Source organism: Artemia sp. Qi Xiang Cuo, chromosome 4, assembly GCF_049724085.1.
Source record: "Artemia sp. Qi Xiang Cuo chromosome 4, ASM4972408v1, whole genome shotgun sequence".
NCBI classification, from domain to species: Eukaryota; Metazoa; Arthropoda; class Branchiopoda; order Anostraca; family Artemiidae; genus Artemia; species Artemia sp. Qi Xiang Cuo.
The window spans coordinates 63,799,025-63,817,923 of NC_142797.1; the positions used below are offsets into that span (position 1 = coordinate 63,799,025).

At 35.1% G+C, this 18,899-nt stretch overlaps 1 protein-coding gene across 2 annotated transcripts in view; it reads right to left on the minus strand.

Annotated features, from left to right (window-relative positions):
* Positions 1-18,899, minus strand: part of Gprk2 (G protein-coupled receptor kinase 2) — a 205,007-nt gene that overhangs the window by 168,466 nt on the left and 17,642 nt on the right. Inside the window, exon 1 of one of the 2 annotated variants that reach the window (XM_089088486.1) lies at positions 10,504-10,762. The exons of the other annotated variant lie outside the window; for it this stretch is intronic. The gene's annotated coding sequence lies outside the window, so the exon portion shown is untranslated. Of the gene's footprint in view, positions 1-10,503; positions 10,763-18,899 lie in introns of those variants that run through there. 2 annotated transcript variants of the gene reach the window in all.

The window sequence follows — 18,899 nt, forward strand, 5'->3', positions numbered from 1 at the left end:
CACCTTTTCATATTCACTTATTCCCAGCCTTAGTGACTTAGTCTTCTTTACATTAATTTTTAAACCTATACTAGCAACCTGAACTCGCAAAACCTCTAAAACTTCATTCATTTTGCTCACACTTTCCTCTAGGAGACTTAAATCATCAGCATAATCCAAGTCCAGGAGACTTTTTCCTCCCCATTTGATTCCGTGGTCTCCCATTGCCTTTCCTGTCCTGCTTAGAACAAAGTCCATCAATATGATCCATATAAAGGGTTATAGAACACAGCCCTGCTTAACTCCGGATTTATTACGACACCAGCTGCTAAGCGCACTTCCTGCCTTAACCGCGGCAGTGTTATTCCCGTTCATAGCACTTATCACTTTAAAATATTTGTCTGGTATACTATACAAGGATAAAACCTTTACTAAAGCTCTTCTATCAACAGAGTCGAACGCTTACTCATAATCTATAAAACTGAGGACCAAAAGTGTTTGAATACTCAGGCACTTGTCAATTATTAGCCTAAGAGTAAAAATTTGGTCGGCACATCCTCTACCTTTTCTAAAACCGCACTGTTCTTCTCTCGAAAATTTGTCTACAGCATCTCTCAGTCTAAAAAGTATCATATGACTTAGTAATCCGCTATCTATAGAGGCTAGACTAATCCCACGATAGTTACCAGACTCGCTTTTATCATTTTTCTTATAAAGTTGTTCAGTTAAGGTTTTCCTAAAATCATTTGACTCTTCCTCTTTTTCAAAAGTCATAATTATAATCTTCAGTTGCTTATTTCTTACCTCAAAGCCACCATATTTAAGAAACTCATTTACCACCCTATCAGCACCTGGAGCCTTATTATTCTTTAATCCTTTTAGTACTGTTGCTAATTTCTCCTCACAAAACAAATCTTCCTTCACATCCGAAGTATCACAAACTTTTTCATTTTCCTCTATATTTTTTCCTGCAACTCTATCTCGGTTAAGCAAGTTGTTCGGCCCATCTCTGTTTAGTTTTTTCCTTATCGCTAATTGCAACCCCATTCCTATCTTTAACTGGGACAAGTCCGGATTGACTACTCCCTCTCAATTTATTGACATACTAGTACAATATTTTACTATTATGCCGTCTAGCAGCATCTTCCAGATCCTCCGCAATTTTATCCATCGCCTCAACTTCACACCTCCTTAATCCATATTTTAATACTTTCTCCTCTTTCTTTACATTTCTTTTGTTTTCATACGATCTATCACTCAGATAATTCTTGTACAAGTCCTTTCTCCTTTCTATTAAACATAAAGCTTTTTCACTAATATTCTTTGCTACAGTTCTAGCTTTCTTCCCTAATACACCTTCCGCAACTTCACAAATTATTTTTCTAAAATTATTCCAACCATCTTCCACATTATCAAATTTTAAACTCTCAAGTTTAGCATTCAACTGTTCCTGGAAAGTTTCTCTCAAATTCTTATCTTGGAGTCTAGCAACATCATAACTTCCCCGGAGGTAGTTACCTTCCCGAAATTTCGGCTTTCAATTAACCCTAGACACTACTAGATGGTGATCTTTAATTTTAACATCAATAACAGCACTTCTATATATCCTAGTATCTTGTATTGATCCTGCCAGTCTTCGGTTTACAATAACATAATCAATAAGGTTTTCTGTCTTACCATCACGTGAATACCATGTTAATTTTCAACCATTTTATAACCAAACACCGTGTTGGTTACAACTAGATTGTTATACCTACAAAATTGCAAAAGTCTGTAATCATTACTGTTTTCTTTTCCTACACCAAATTCACCTAGACTAGGGTACCATCTATCCCTATTTCTACCAACCTGGTCGTTAAAATCTCCCAGTAGTAACATCATATTTCTACCTGGGACCTTGTCTATTTGCTCTTGTAACTGTAAGTAAAATTCATCTGAGTCCCTAGTATCTCCGTCAGTTTGTTCTACAGGAGCGTATACTACTATAACTGATACCCTGAACTTTCTAGTCATAAAGTGAGCAATTAGTATTCTATTATTAATAATCCTTATTCATCATGAGCCCTACTCCCTGTCTATGTACCCCATCCTTCCTGCCTGAGTAATATCACCTAATTTCATGCTTCCTACACCTGGGAAATCAGTTTCTGAAACTCCTAATAAATTCAGTTCGAATCGTCTGAATTCGTCAGTCAAAATTTAGATACGATAGCCATTTTTTAACGTCGTAACATTCCAAGTTCCAATTTTCTTGTTCTTTAAATCATTGAAATTTTTTTTTCCTCAGGAAAAGCAATGATCCTGGATACCAGTGTAGGACGGGGATCGCACGTTTTCTCAAATCTACACCAAAGCGCTTAAGCCAACTTCGAGCTAGACAGCAAGAACTCCCTGGGACCTCAATGAATGGGGGCTTTTTGCAATCCTGGGCCCATCTTGGTCAGAACATGGTTTTCAGTACTTGGGAATTCTTTCCTATAAACAAGATCCAGAATTCTATACAGAAGAACTCAAACCCGCTATCTCTAACTCAGCGCAGATTAGTGCTTACAAACATGATTCTTCTATGGGGAGGTGGTCCATCATCGGTAAACTAATTAGGACAATGGGTTTAATCCAGAACATGCCCATCAAAACATACCAAGCCCAGAAGAATTGTCCATTAGTCAGAATCCCCTGCGAATGCTGTGTCGTTTACTAGGCTATAATTTCCTCGAGGAAATTAGTTACAGATTATAGAATAAAAATGTTAAGAAAAGGGATAAATTTTTGAGAGTTAAAAGCGCAGGAATAGGTTTGAAAACTTAAGAAAATTGAGTCGCTTCGATTGGGAGCAAAGTGTAGACATGACGTTGGCTGACTACAGGAACTATAAAGAGGATAACTTCACTGCCATGGGTAGCATAATTAGCAAAGATACTGGATGCAGCGAAGAAGTAAAAAGTAGAATAGCCAAGGCTCATGGCGTTTTTTGCAGTTGAACAGAGTTTTGAAGAACAAGAAGATAAATGAGCGAACCAAAGTTAGAATATTAGATGCAACAGTAATAACAGCGCTCAAGTATGGCTCTGAAACTTGTACTCTTGGAAAGTCAGAGGAAGATTTGTTAATTGTTTTCAAGAAGAATTGTGTAAATATAGCTTAAGATAATTTAAGCTGATAATTTAAGCATCTTAGATGAAAATGTGAGCAAAATGAATGAACTTTTAGAGGTTTTGCAAGTTCAGGGTGCTAGAATAGGTTTCAAAATTAATGTTAAGAATACTAAGTTACTAAGGCTAGGAATAAGTGAAGATGAAAGGTGACGTTGGATAATGAAAAGATTGATCAAGTGGACAGCTTCACTTACCTTGGTAGTATTATTAGTAAAGATGGTGGGAGCAGTGAAGATGTTAAAAGTAGAATAGCCAAGGCTCAGGGTGTTTTTTCAGTTAAAAAAAGTTTGGAAGAATAGGAAGATAAGTCTGCAAACCAAGATTAGAATATTAGAAGCTACAGTGATGACAGCAGTCAAATATGGCTCTGAAGCATGGGCGCTTCGAAAAGCGGATGAAGATTTGCTAAATGTTTTCCAGAGAAATTGCTTACTGATTGTTCTGGGTACCCGGCTGACTGACCGTATTTCAAACAGTAGGCTGTACGAAAAATGTGGTTCAGTCCCGCTTTCTAGGGGTATAATGAAAGAAAGGTTGAGATGGCTAGGGCACGTTGTGCGGATGAAGGATGACATATTGCCAAAGATTGTCCTTTTCGGCCAACCGTCTAGGACTAAACGGAAAGCAGGTCGTCCTAGGCTGTGGTGGGAGGACGTCATAAAGAAAGATTTAGAGGAAACGGAAACTTCCTGGGAGGGTTTAAAAGGGGAGGCTTTGAATAGATTGGGATGGAGGAGGAGCGTGCGTAGCTGTGTTGTTCTCAGGCGGCTTGGAGCTGCGGTGAGTTGTTAGTAGTAGTAGTAGTATAGCTTCAGATACTCGTCTGACAGACCGTATGTTAAACAACAAGATTTACAAAAAATATGGTTCGATCCCACTTTCTATGCCAATAATGAAAGAAAGATTGTGATGGCTAGGACACGTTTACGGATAAAGAACGACAGATTGCCAAAGACGGTGTTTTTTGGCCATTCATCCAATGCCAAAGGAAAGGTAGGTGGTCCCCGAATAGGTTGAAAGAGGTCACAAGGAAGGATTTAAAAAAAATTAGAATTTTGTGCAGGATGGGGTAAAAAGTGAAAATTTGAATAAATTTGGGCGGAGGAGGAGTATATACAGCTGTTAGTCAAAAACGGCTTGGTGCTCCAGGGAATGTTAGTAGTAGTAGTAGTTGCGGAGCAAACCGCAGAGTATTGTTGAATATAAATTAAAATACTGAGGATTACACGTACATTTTCAATTTTAAACAAAATAAACCTGAAAATTCAACCAGAAAATAGGAAATATTGTTAAACAGTGGAAATTCTAATTATAATAGTCTAATTGTCTCCAATTTGATATCTGGCAATTCCAGGGTAAAGTTGATATTGTAATCCTAGTCTTAATAATTCTGATGAATCTTTGCGGTGCGAACTGTAGTTTTGTTGTTGAAAAGTAAATGAAACATTGCAAAGAACACCTGTCTTTTAAATTTTAAACGAGATTGTGAAACACACTCATACCTGTTAGATTTCCCAAAAAAAAAAATAAAAATCCACAGAAATTTCACTTATTGTTGGAAAGTTGAATCAAAACTAAAATCCTACAGTTCTAGTCGATCACTGCGGTTCAAACTTAGTTTTTCTGTTGAAAAAACAATAAAATATTGAAGATTAAATTTGTTTATTAAATTTTCGACAAAATGTTCAAACATATACTCACATTTATCTAAATTTTTAACATCTATCGAAAATTCCACAAGAAATTTGTTTTTTTGTTTTTTTTTTGACAGTTAAAATTTCAACCGTAATTGTCAAGTTGTATTCAATTTGATCTTGTAATTCCATGGTAAAGTTGAAACTGTAATTCTACGCATTCAGAATTCTAATCAATGGTTGCGGTACGGATCGTTGTTTTGTTTTTAAAAAGTAAGCAACATAGCCTATTCAAGATAAACTTGTCTTTTAAATTTAAACAATATGTTAAAACCTACTAGCACTTATTAATTGAGAATTCAACAAGAAAATTTGATTCATGCTTTGACAGTTAAAATTCCAACCTAATTATATTTAATTCAATCTGGTAATTCAAACGTCAAGTTGAAATTGAAATTCAGCAAATTGCTAATTCCAATCTATAATTGCAGTGTAAACCGCAGCTTTGTTTTTGAAATACAAACAGAATACTGAAGATTATAATTGTCTATTAAATTTTTAAAGAAAATGTTGGAAAAAAACATATTTAGCAGACTTTTAAATATCTACTGAAACTTCCATAAGAGAAATTTGATTTCTTGCTTGACAGTGGGAAATTCAACAAACTTTCGGTTGGGAGTCTAATTTATTTTTTACACTGTAAGAGAGATTAAAATCAACAATAAGAAAAGAAATCCCAATCCTGGATTTCAGAACTTCTCTTCTTTCCCTTGGAAGTTAGTGTCTACATTTGCTTACAGCAAAATAAACATAATTCGCAATTTGGTCATAGAAGAAGAAGAAAAAGCTAAAGCATTAAAATAAACAAGAACTGAAAGTGTCACAAAAAAAGACAAAAACATGACTTTGTTGCCGTGACTTACATTTATTTCTAGGTGTTTGCACAATTTTTACCTTTATTCTATTAACTTTTCCAATAAATCAGAAAATCAGATAGATTTGAAAATTCAATTTAGACTCCCTTTCAACAGCAGAGGTAAACAAAATAACTAAGCCTTTCACATATGTGAAGGCTAATTGGTCACCCATCGACAGGACACCAAGCTCTGAGAGCGATCATGGCGTCAGTTTCATCATACCATATCTAACTACGTTTACATGTGGGGATCAAGAGGGAGTGGGATGCCCAGGGCTCCCCCTCCCCCATATTTTTTCTGGTGCCCTCATTCCGTTTTTCCTGTTTCTACTCTTTTTTAAATAGACTTGTCAATTTGGTCAATTATTGGCGCCCTTATCACATTGGACCCCCCTCCCCAAAGATTTTTCTCTAGATCCACCTTTGTATGTTAGGTCCAAATTTAGGGTATCTACGTAAAACTAACAAGCGAACAGTGTAGTGGCTTTTATCCATGGATGCTAAAATTAATGTACAAAATTATTGTACATTATTGTATAAATTATTTTATATTATTATTCAGCCCAATTATTTTACACATAATGTATAAAATTATTGGGCTGATGCCCAATAAACGTGTCCCTACTTGTGCATTAAGGTATTAATTTTAAAAAAAAACTTTCAGAAAAAGTTGTCTACAAAAAAAAACAGTCAAGGACATATGAAACTTAAGATCAGAAGACATAGAAGCCAACAATGACTCAAACTCAAAACAACCAGAAATTACTATTATAAATCTTAAATAAATCTTAAAGCGAGTAATGCTTAAATTGAATATGCAAATCAAGCTCAAAACGAAAAAAAAAACATTTTGCTATTGAAGTATAAATGAAACACAAAACGAACAAAAATTAGATAAACAAAACAATCAATGCAAACAAACATACAACAGATACTGATATAAATGAATAAATAAATCTTAAAACGAGTAAAACTTAAATTGTATATGCAAATCAAGCTTGACACGAATATAAAACTAAAAAGAAGAGCTTGGGTTTTGCCTCTTTCTTTCACTGTAAAAGTCTTAAACCTACTGCGTCATTGGTGCTTTACTTAAAACTATATGCGTCTTGAACAGTCTTGAAAAGTACAAATGTTCAATATATACTGCTATTAATTGTTGGAAGATCATTAGTTCAGGATTTTATTTCATTGTAATTTTATTTTCATATTCAATGCTGCAATAACTGGAAAAGAAAATATTTGTAATATAATTCGTATTCAGTGAATCACCAATGACGTAGCAGACTTAAGACTTTTACAGGTAGGGAAGGGGGCAGTATCCCCCTTGTCTTGAAAAGTCCTGGAAAGAACTAATAAAATTAAACTAAATTTTTCATATATATAATGATATATTGCTGACAGTTCAAAATTTAATTTACTGTAATTTTTGATTTTATTTTAAATGTTATAATGAGTGCAAAAAAAATATTTGTAACACAATTCGTTTTCAGTTAAGTGCCAATGACGCAGTACGTTTTAGACTTGTACAGCAAAAGAAGGAGGCAAAACCCACTCTTCTTTGTTGATTTTTGTTCGTTCCAAGCTAGATACTTCTATTTAGTATAAATTTCACTTGTTTTAAGCTTTATTTGCTCATTCATATTAGTAACTGCTGTTTGTTTATTTGCTATGATTGTTTATTTAATTTCTGTTCGTTTTGGATTTCATTTATGCCTCAATAGCAAAATAGTTTTGTTGGTTTTATGCTTGATTTGCGTATTCAATTTAAGCTATACTCGTTTTGAGATTTGTTTATTCATTTATATTAGTAACTGTTGCGTGTGTGTGTTTTTTTTTCTATGATTGTTTATTGATTTCTGTTCGTTTTGGATTTCATTTATTCTTTAATACTAATTTCTGGTTATTTTGAGTTTGATTTATTGTAGCCTTCTATTTATTCTGATCTTACGTTTCATATGGCCGTTACTTTTTTTTAGAAAACTTTTGTTTCGGAAAGTTTTTTTAAAGTAATTTCTGTTCGTTTTTGATTGCCAAATTTTCAAGTTTATCAAAAATCCCTATTTCAAAATATTTTTGTTATTCCAAAATGAATTAACAGTTTTGGTAAGAACTAATAAATTTAACTGAATGTTGGATGTATAATAATATTAACTTGCCCTCGGGCTCTGGGGGGTTGTGTCCACCCCGGAGTTTTTGCTATCTGATGTTTGAACTATTTTTTTTTTAAATGGCTACCTCAAAATTTGTATCTGGTGGATTTGGGGAAAAAATGGGCTAGGGGGTGGCTAGTTGCCCTCGGAACTCTTTTGACTCTTAGAAGTGACCCCCTGCACTGGGGGCTTTGTCGACGCCTGAGTTTTTTGTTATCTGACCTTTGCCAGAATATAATTTGTACTCTACTGAAAAAAATTCTTTTAAATGTTTTCACTTTTCTAACTTTAAGAAATCAAAAACCAATTAAGATCTTTAAAATCAAAACCAATTCAAATTCAATCAAAAACCAATTAAGAATAAACAACATATGACAATGCAGATTTTTTTCAGTAAATTCATTTGAATTTTTTTCAGTAAAGTACAAATTATATTCTGGCTTTTAGAAAGCTTGGGGTTTTGAGCCCTACTCATATTAATTTCTGCTGGTTTTGAGTTTGACTGTTATTTATTTTAATTTCTGTTTGTTTCGGGTTTCATTTATTAATTGATACTGACTAGTGGTAGTTGTATTCTTGGTAGATTATTTTATTCTATTTTTGTTCATTTTAGTTTAATGGAGTTCTTTACTTTTTTTAAAACTTATTTTGTTGAAAAAGTTTTTTATAATTAATAATCATAAATGATCATATATAAAAAAATATAAGCTTATGGTAAGAGCAGAAATCTCAAGTGGATATTTTTTTAATAATATCCTACACTATTTCTAACACTTTGAACGAAGGAATCTGCATTAGTCAGTCAACACCACCTATCTCCTACTATGCCTCAGAAAGAAGTGGTAGTGTTTTCAACGTACATCCTTAAGTAAAGAAAATTGACATTTTCTTAATATCCCTTTTAAATTAAATGCATTTATGTCTCGCTCTAAGTTTAGTTTGACCAGTTTCTACCAGTTTTTAATGCATTCATGTCTCGCTCTAAGTTTAATTCGACCAGTTTTTATCTTTTTAATTTTTTAATTGACTTTTTGCAGTTTTAATTATTGACTTTTAAATGATTGTTCATTATGGTTTTCTCTATTTTGTTGTTGTTCTTTGCATTTTTAGTGTAACCATTTATATTGTCGACTCCAAAGTCCGAATTCGGCCCTTTGTGGGCTTGTGATAGTGATTTTTTTGAAATAAAATATCTTATCTCTTATCTTAAGTTAGCATCCTAAGTTAAAATGATTTTTTTTTTCAAATATCGAACAGGGTAAGTGAGCAAAGAAGCTAAGTAAGTCAAAATTACATATAAATTAACTGGAAACCAAACCTATTTTTAGATTTTCTAGTTTGATGAACTTCGTGAGCAAAATCTTTAAAACAACTCATAAAATTGACAAAAAAACGTCTGTCGAAAAAGGATATCAGCATCCCCCACTCGCAAAAATAGAAAAAGTTGATTCGTCTTATTTCTGAAAAATATTATAAATTTTCAAAAGATATCTTTTAAGGATATGTGGCTAAAGGATCATTAAGGGCAAAGGATCATGTTTTAAAGAATATTTCCTAAACAATATCCTACGCCATTCCTAATTCTTCCAAAAAATAAAACTGAATTAACCTGTCAAAAACCCGTATCTGCAATAATCCTTGCAACAGCCACAGCATTTTCTTGTGTGTGCGCAAATTATCATATTTAGTTGTCATAATCTTTATCAAACAGGGTAACGAGTAAAGAATCTGAGCAAGTCAAATTTACATTCAAACGAGCTAGAAACCAAATCTGTTCATAGATTTGCAAATTCGGAATCAAAATCCTTTAAAGTAATTCAAACAATTGCCAGAAACCTTCTATCGAAAAGGGATTTTCCGGTCAGTTACTGAGGGATGAATTGCATAAATAGGGCAATTCAGTTGTGTTTTTCTAAATAATGTCTTAATTTTCGAAGGATATTATTTAAGGATATGTTGATAAAGCAATTTTCTAAGGATAAAGAATCATGTTTGAACGGTATTTTTTAATTATTTCCTGCGCCATTTTTATATCAAACAGGGTAAATGAGCAAAGAAGCGAATTAAACAATCAAAGAAACGAGTAAAGAATCTGAGCAAGTCATATTTACATTCAAACGAGCTAGAAACCAAACCTATTCATACATTTTCAAATTCGCAATCAAAAATCTTTAAAGTATTTCAAGCAATTGCCAGAAACCGTCTGTCGAAAAGGGATGTTCCAATCAATTGCTGAGGGATGAATGGCATAAATAGGGCAATACAGTTGTGTTTTCTAAATAATGTCCTAAATTTCCGAAGGATATTATTTAAGGATATGTTGATAAAGGAATTGTATTAGGATAAAGAATCATGTTTAAACGGTATTTTCTTAATTATTTCCTACGCCATTTTTAATACTTTCAAAATATAAAATGAATTAGTGAGTCTAAAACACTTATATGCAACTACCCCTGCTACAGCAGTATTTCTCATGTATACATTAAAATTAGTATCTGTAGTTGATATAATTTTTTTTATATCAAACAGGGTAAACGAGCCAAGAAGCAAATTTAGTAAAATTTACGCACAGCACAAGCTAAAATTTAATAAAATTTAGTGAAATTTACGCACAATCAATCCTATTTATAGGTTTTCAAAGCTAGAAGATCTCTGCATCCACAAACCTTTAAAGTAATTTAATCAATTTCCAAAAATCGCCTTTTAAAAAGAGATGTTCCAGTTCTATGCTTGGAGATGAATTGCACAAATAGGATGATTCATCTTTTTTTTCTTCACGATATGCGAAGCCAAGCCCAGAAGCTAAACCATGAATATGTTCTGAACTGTCTTGATATCCATTATTTTTTGCATAATTTCATTTTTCCAGCGAATTCTTTCTTTCCCTCCTTCTAAGTTTTTCAGCACTTCTAAGAGAATTAGCAAATCAGTTTGAAGCTGAATTTTCTCAGTTTCAGGAATGTTATACAACTATTCCTAAGAAAAAAAGTGCAGTTTCTTTTTTATAGAACAGCTGAATTCTTTACCATAATCAATACAAACGAGCTTTTGAACACTTACAAGATATGTCGAAAATAACAGAGCAAGATAAAAAGGCAAATTGTTCCGAAAAAGGAGACTTTGTATTGGACACTGCTTTCTAAATCGATCCGGATCTCACGAGAAAGACAAGCTACTAGCTTCCAGATTTGAAGAAAAATTCAACGCAAGCCAATGAGAGCCTGAGAGGGGCCTATAAAACTCAGAAGACCTATGTTCCTGAGTATGACAATACTAATCAAGAACTTTGTGGCAACAAACTATAAGTAGAGATTACTTTAAGGAAATTGTTCCAATTCATTAAGAATGACCCCTTAATCACAAAGGCCATTAATTAGAATTAATATATCTGATGAAAGTACAAAAAAAAATTAGCGTAAAGAGAGAGGTAATGACTAGGGGACGAACCCAATCATATACAAAATAATTTCTGTTCGTTTTGAATTTTGATGTTGCTCCTTACTTTCAGTTGAAAAAATTCTTTTTTGTATTATTTAATTTCTGATCGTTTTTTAAATAATGCTGAGAAATCCGCCCCCCCCCCTTCATAGCAATGTCCCTTCCCCGTGAAAACTTCCTCCATGGAAAGATCCTCCCACGTAACCCCCGACCCCTCCCGCACAACTACCAAACAAAATCCCCCCTGAAAACTTTTGTATATTTACCAATGTCAAATACTATATGCAAACATTGGGTAAAATTCATAATTTGTAAACCTTTCCCCGGGGACTGTGGGGCATTCAATCATCCTCAGAGGTATAGTTATTTTATTTTTTGACCATGCTGAACAAAATGGCTATCTCAAAATTTTGATTAGGTGACTTTAGGGGGGGGGAATGAGCGTGGGAGGGGGCCTAGTTGCCCTCCATTTTTTTGGTCATTTAAAAAGGGCACTAGAAATTTTAATTCCCATTCGAATGATCCCTCCCGCAATATTCTAGAACCACTGGTTCGATACGATCACCCCTGGAAAAAAAACCCATCACCCCTGGGAAACAAATAAACACGCATCCGTGATCTTTTCTTCTGGCAACAAATAACGAAATTCCAAATTTTTGCAGATAGGAGCTTCAAACTTCTATGGTAGGGTTCTCTGATACGCTGAGTCTGATGGTGGGATTTTCATTTAAGTTCTATGGTGTTAAGGGGGTGTTTCCCCTTTTTTAGAAAATAAGTCAAATTTTCTCAGGCACGTAACTTTTGATTGGTAAGACTAAACTTGATGAAACTAATATATTTGAAATCAGCATTAAAATATGATTCTTGTGATGTATCTATTGGTATCAAAACCGTTTTTTAGTATCGGTTACTATTGAGCCGGGTCGCTGCTTACTTACAATTCGTTACCACAAACTGTCTGATTTAGCAGCTAAAGCATCTGATTTATCAAATTTCAGTCCATAACGTCTTGATGCATATTTATATCGAAAATCGGAATACTAAAGGAAGTATATAAAATCGGAATACTAAGGAAGTATTTACAATTCATAGAAAACGGAGTACAAACTTGTTTCTGTTCAGATACAGTAAAAAAAAAATTTCAGGTCAATACCAGAAAGAAAAGATGAGAAGCAACGACCGCGTTATAATAGTAACGGCAAAGCATTTTCTTACTGAATTGACCCATTACTCGGAAGATAAGTGGATAAGACTTTCTGAATTTCTCCTTTTTTGTCTGGGAACCGAAAGGTCATTTGATTGTTTAGTGCCACTGAAAGTGATATGCAGGACATTAGGGCATTGTATTTCCATTACTGTAAGTTCCTTCTATGTCTGCCTTTTTTGTGTGGGAACCAAAAGGTTATTTGATTGTTTAGTGCCACTGATAGTAATATGCAGGACATAAGGGTGTTGTATTTCCGTTACTGTAAGTTCCTTCTATGTCTGCCTTTCTTGTATGGGAACCGAAAGGTTATTTGATTGTTTAGTGCCACTGATAGTGATTTGCAGGACATTAGGGCATTGTATTTCCGTTACTGCAAGTCCCTTCTATAACTGCTTTTTTTTGTGTGGGAGCCGAAAGGTTATTTGATTGTTTAGTCCCACTGATAGTGAAATGCAGGACATTATGGCATTGTATATCCGCTACTGTAAGTTCCTTCTATGTCTGCCTTCTTTGTATGGGGACCGAAAGGTTAATTGATTGTTTAGTTCCACTGATAGTAATATGCAGGACATTAGGGCATTGTATTTCCGTTACTGTAATTTCCTTTTACGTCTACCTTGTTTGTATGGGAAATGAAAGGTTATTTGATTGTTTAGTCCCACTGATAGTGATATGCACAACATTAGGGTGTTGTATTTCCGTTACTGTAAGTTCCTTCTATGTCTGCCTTTCTTGCATGGAAACCGAAAGGTTATTTGATTGTTTAGTGCCACTGCTAGTGATATACTGGACATTAGGGCACTGTATTTCTGTTACTGTAAGCCCCTTCTATGTCTGCTTTTTTTGTATGGGAACCGAAAGGTTATTTGACTGGTTAGTGCCACTGATAGTGATATGCAGGACAGTAGGGCATTGTATTTCCGTTACTGTAAGCCCCTTCTATGTCTGCCTTTTTTGTATGAGAACCGAAAGGTTATTTGATTGTTTAGTGCCACTGATAGTGATATGCAGGACATTAGGGCATTGTATTTCCGTTACCGTGAGCCCCTTCTATGTCTGCCTTTTTTGTATGGGAACTGAAAGGTTATTTGATTGTTTAGTGCCAGTGATAGTGATATGCAGGACATTAGGGTATTGAGTTTCTATTACTGTAAGTTCCTTCTATGTCTGCCTTTTTTGTATGGGAACCAAAAGGTTATTTGATTTTGTCCCACTGATAGTGATATGCAGGACATTAGGGCATTGTATTTCCGTTACCGTAAGTTCCTTCTATGTCTGCCTTGTTTGTATGAGAACCAAAAGGTTACTTGATTGTTTAGTGCAACTGATAGTGATATATAGGACATTAGGGCATTGTATTTCCGTTATTGTATATTCCTTCTATGTCTGCCTTGTTTGTATGGGAACCAAAAGGTTATTTGATTGTTTAGTGCCATTTATAGTGATATGCAGGACATTAGGGCATTGTATATCCGTTACTGTAAGTTCCTTCTATGTCTGCCTTGTTTGTATGGGGACTGAAAGGTTATTTGATTGTTTAGTGTCACTGATAGTGATATGAAGGACATTATGGCATTGTATTTCCGTTACTGTAAGTTCCTTCTATGTCTGCCTTGTTTGTATGGGAACTGAAAGGTAATTTGATTGTTTAGTGCCAATGATAGTGATATGAAGGACATTATGGCATTGTATTTCCATTACTGTAAGTTCCTTCTATATCTGCCTTGTTGGGGTGGGAACCAAAAGGTTGATACTGATAGTGATACGCACGACATTAAGGTGTTATATTTCCATTACTGTAAGTTCCTTCTATGTCTGCCTTGTTTCTATGGGAACCAAAAGGTTATTTGATTGTTTAGTGCCACTGATAGTGATATGCAGGACAGCCTTGTTTGTATGGGAACCGAAAGGTTATTTGATTGTTTAGCGCCACTGATAGTGATATGCAGGACATTAGGGCATTGTATTTCCGTTACTGTAAGTTCCTTCTATGTCTGCCTTGTTTGTATGGGAACTGAAAGGTTATTTGATTGTTTAGTGCCACTGATGGTGATATGAAGGACATTATGGCATTGTATTTCCATTACTGTAAGTTCCTTCTATATCTGCCTTGTTGGTGTGGGAAACAAAAGGTTGCCACTGATAGTGATATGCACGACATTAAGGTGTTGTATTTCTATTTCTGCAAGTTCCTTCTATGTTTACCTTGTTTCAATGGGAGCCAAAAGGTTATTTGATTGTTTAGTGCCACTAATATGCAGGACATTATGGTATTGTATTTCTGTTACTGTAAGTTCCTTCTATGTCTGCCTTGTTTGTATGGGAACCAAAAGGTTATTTGATTGTTTAGTGCCACTGATATGCAGGACATTATGGTATTGTATTTCCATTACTGTAAGTTCCTTCTATGTCTGCCTTGTTTGTATGGAAAACAAAAGGTTATTTGATTGTTTAGTGCCACTGATATGCAGGACATTATGGTATTGTATTTCTGTTACTGTAAGTTCCTTCTATGTCTGCCTTGTTTGTATGGGAACCAAAAGGTTATTTGATTGTTTAGTGCCACTGATATGCAGGACATTATGGTATTGTATTTCCGTTACTGTAAGTTCCTTCTATGTCTACCTTGTTTGTATGGGAACCAAAAGGTTATTTGATGGTTTAGTGCTACTGATATGCAGGACATTAGGGCATTGTATTTCCATTACAGTAAGTTCCTTCTATGTCTGCCTTGTTTGTAAGAGAACCGAAAGGCTATTTGAATGTTCAGTGCCACTGATAGTGATATGCAGGACATTAGGGCATTGTATTTCCGTTACTGTAAGTTCCTTCTATGTCTGCCTTGTTTGTATGGGAACTGAAAGGTTATTTGATTGTTCAGTGCCACTTATAGTGATATGAAGGACATTATGGCATTGTATTTCCATTACTGTAAGTTCCTTCTATATCTGCCTTGTTGGTGTGGGAACCAAAAGGTTACCACTGATAGTGATATGCATGACATTAAGGTGTTGTATTTCCATTACTGTAAGTTCCTTCTATGTTTGCCTTGTTTCTATGGGAACCAAAAGGTTATTTGATTGTTTAGTGCCACTGATATGCAGGACATTATGGTATTGTATTTCTGTTACTGTAAGTTCCTTCTATGTCTGCCTTGTTTGTATGGGAACCAAAAGGTTATTTGAGTGTTTAGTGCCACTGATATGCAGGACATTATAGAATTGTATTTCAATTACTGTAAGTTCCTTCTATGTCTACCTTGTTTGTATGGGAACCAAAAGGTTATTTGATTGTTTAGTGCCACTGATATGCAGGACATTATGGTATTGTAAGTCTGTTACTGTAAGTTCCTTCTATGTCTACCTTGTTTGTATGGGAACCAAAAAGTTATTTGATTGTTTAGTGCTACTGATATGCAGGACATTAGGGCATTGTATTTTCATTACTGTAAGTTCCTTCTATGTCTGCCTTGTTTGTAAGAGAACCTAAAGGTTATTTGATTGTTTAGTGCCACTGATATGCAGGACATTATGGTATTGTATTTCTGTTACTGTAAGTTCCTTCTATGTCTGCCTTGTTTGTATGAGAACCAAAACGTTATTTGATTGTTTAGTACCACTGATATTCAGGAAATTATGGTATTGTATTTCCGTTACTGTAAGTTCCTTTTATGTCTGCCTTGTTTGTATGGGAACCGAAAGGTTATTTGATTGTTTAGTGCCACTGATATGCAGGACATTATGGTATTGTATTTCCATTACTGTAAGTTCCTTCTATGTCTACCTTGTTTGTATGGGAACCAAAAAGTTATTTGATTGTTTAGTGCTACTGATATGCAGGACATTAGGGCATTGTATTTCCATTACAGTAAGTTCCTTCTATGTCTGCCTTGTTTGTAAGAGAACCGAAAGGTTATTTGAATGTTTAGTGCCACTGATAGTGATATGCAGGACATTAGGGCATTGTATGTCCATTACTGTAGGTTCCTTCTATATCTGCCTTGTTTGTATGGGAACCAAAAGGTTATTTCATTATTTAGTGCCACTGATATGCAGGACATTATGGTATTGTATTTCCGTTACTCTAAGTTCCTTCTATGTCTACCTTGTTTTTATGGGAACCAAAAGGTTATTTGATTGTTTAGTGCCACTGATATGCAGGATATTATGGTATTGTATTTCCATTACTGTAAGTTCCTTCTATGTCACTGATTGGATAGTTTACTAACGCTGGTCGGAGAAACGTCAAATTTGGATTTCTCAAACAATACATTTTCCGAAAGCGGGGCCCAAGTGATAGCTGGTTCTATTACGACACAGGGGCCCTTGCGAGCAAGTATCACTCTATGTTTTTTTGAAAATTTTTGAAGGCTTAGTGGAAATATAGTTGAGAATTATGGCACTCACGAGACAATATTTTGATGACCGAATGGACGAAGTCCTGCAAAAAATCGCAAAGCTCCAGCAGGAGAATAAACTTCTACGGTCGGAAAACAGGTCGCTCAGATCCGAGCTTTTAAGAGTTAAATCAACCGCTCTTCGGTCAGAACTATACTCGAGAAGAAACAATCTTGTTATCCACGGTCTAGAATCTTCAGATGGCGAAGATCTCCATCAGAAAGTAGTTGGTTTCTTCGAATCAAAACTCGGAAGAGCTACCGCGAATGAGATACAGATGAATGTGGTATACAGAATTTCGAAGAAACCGTCAAATGCCGAGTCGTCTGGCTCTAGCAGTCCAACACTGAGAAACAGCGCGCAACGAAAAAATTCCGCTGATCCGATTTTTGCTAGCCTTGAAAATTTTTATCGGTCAGAAATAATGAAAGAGCGTGGTAAACTGAAAAAAACGGTTTTAGTGTATCTGCTGACTTGCCAGCTATTCTCGGGAAACGAAGCAAAGAACTTTTATCACTTGGTTATAAGCTACGAAATTCAAAAGTAGCGAGTGAGAAAATAGCGGAAACGCGTCTGATCCAAAAAGGGATCAAACTTTGGTTAGAAACCAAGAAATCAAAGGCAGCTCAGTGGATGAAGTTTCCAGACGAATGCTACGATCCGCTCAAGCTCCCCCGCACTGGCTCGGACGATGCAAATGATTCTAATTAGGATGCTTAGAATTTTTCTTTTTTTTTGTTAATATTTTGTGAGATTTGTGGGGCAGCTATAATACTGAAGTAATTAGGAGTGAATATTGGGAAAATTAGAAAAGCAAAATTGATGAATAATTTAAATTTAAAAAGTATTATAACTGCGCCATGAGCGAGTGTTTATGTGTAATTTGCCGCTTGCGTATTCTTGATTTCTGTTTATCCAATGAGATGTTTTTCCTTTTCGTGTGTTCTTGCTTTGTTTTTCTTTTCCAGAGTTACAAGAAAAGTTCGGGTTTACAAACTTCAGAGTGGTCTACTGCTCTTCTCAAAGGTACAGCCATTGCCTCTCTTCAGTATGTTGGTAACTAATGTTTTCCTGTTCTAATCCTTCCGGGGGTGCCTCCTCGTCAACAAGCCAAAGTAATGCTAGATTAGTAGAGCTGGAAGAAAAATTTTTGGATTTAGAAAATATTTTTGATTTAGAAATTAATAATGAATCGGATACCCCGTTAATTGATAAAAGTAAATTTCCTAGAAGCCGTTATGAAGAAGTGTGTAATTTAAGTACGGGACGCTCTGACTCTCAGCTCACTGTTTTTCAACTGATCTGTCAAGCGTTATGCTCATCATTCGCGGATCTAACGACTCTTTGTCAACAGTTGCAGCCAGATGTAGTCGGACATTTCGAAACCTTTTTAACAAGACAAACAGATACCCTTCTGGAAATACTTGGATATACTTCCCATTTTTTGCAGAGAACAGCATTGAAGAGGGGAGGTTTAGCTATTTACACACGGCAAGAGTACTCGGTATGCATTAAAAAGAATTAACCCGGAATATAGAAGAAATTCATGAATCACTTTTCCTGGAAATATGTTTGACTTTACAGAAGAAATTAACAGTTGGAGAAGTATACCGCCCACCGGCAGGATCTGTTTCTTCATTCTTGGAAAACTTAAGCCAAATATCAGATCATCTAGAGAAACAAGGGAATGAAGCTATCTTAATGGGGGACTTCAACATCAATCTTACTCTTCCTCTATCTTCCGGAGCGGCAGATCTGCTTAGTATAATGTCTGCTTCGAATATGTACCCCTCGACGACGATTCCAACTCGAGTAACTGCCACTTCCCACTCACTGATTGACAACATTTTTTCGACTCTGCCTCAACATCAGCCTCAGTTTTGCTATCCAACACTTCAGATCACTTCCCTCTGCTTACAAATTTCAACATACAGCATAAATATCCAAAGCCTAATGCTTCGATTAAGCAGGGGTTTACTACCTGGAAACTGAATGACGAGAACTTGAAAAATCTTAATCA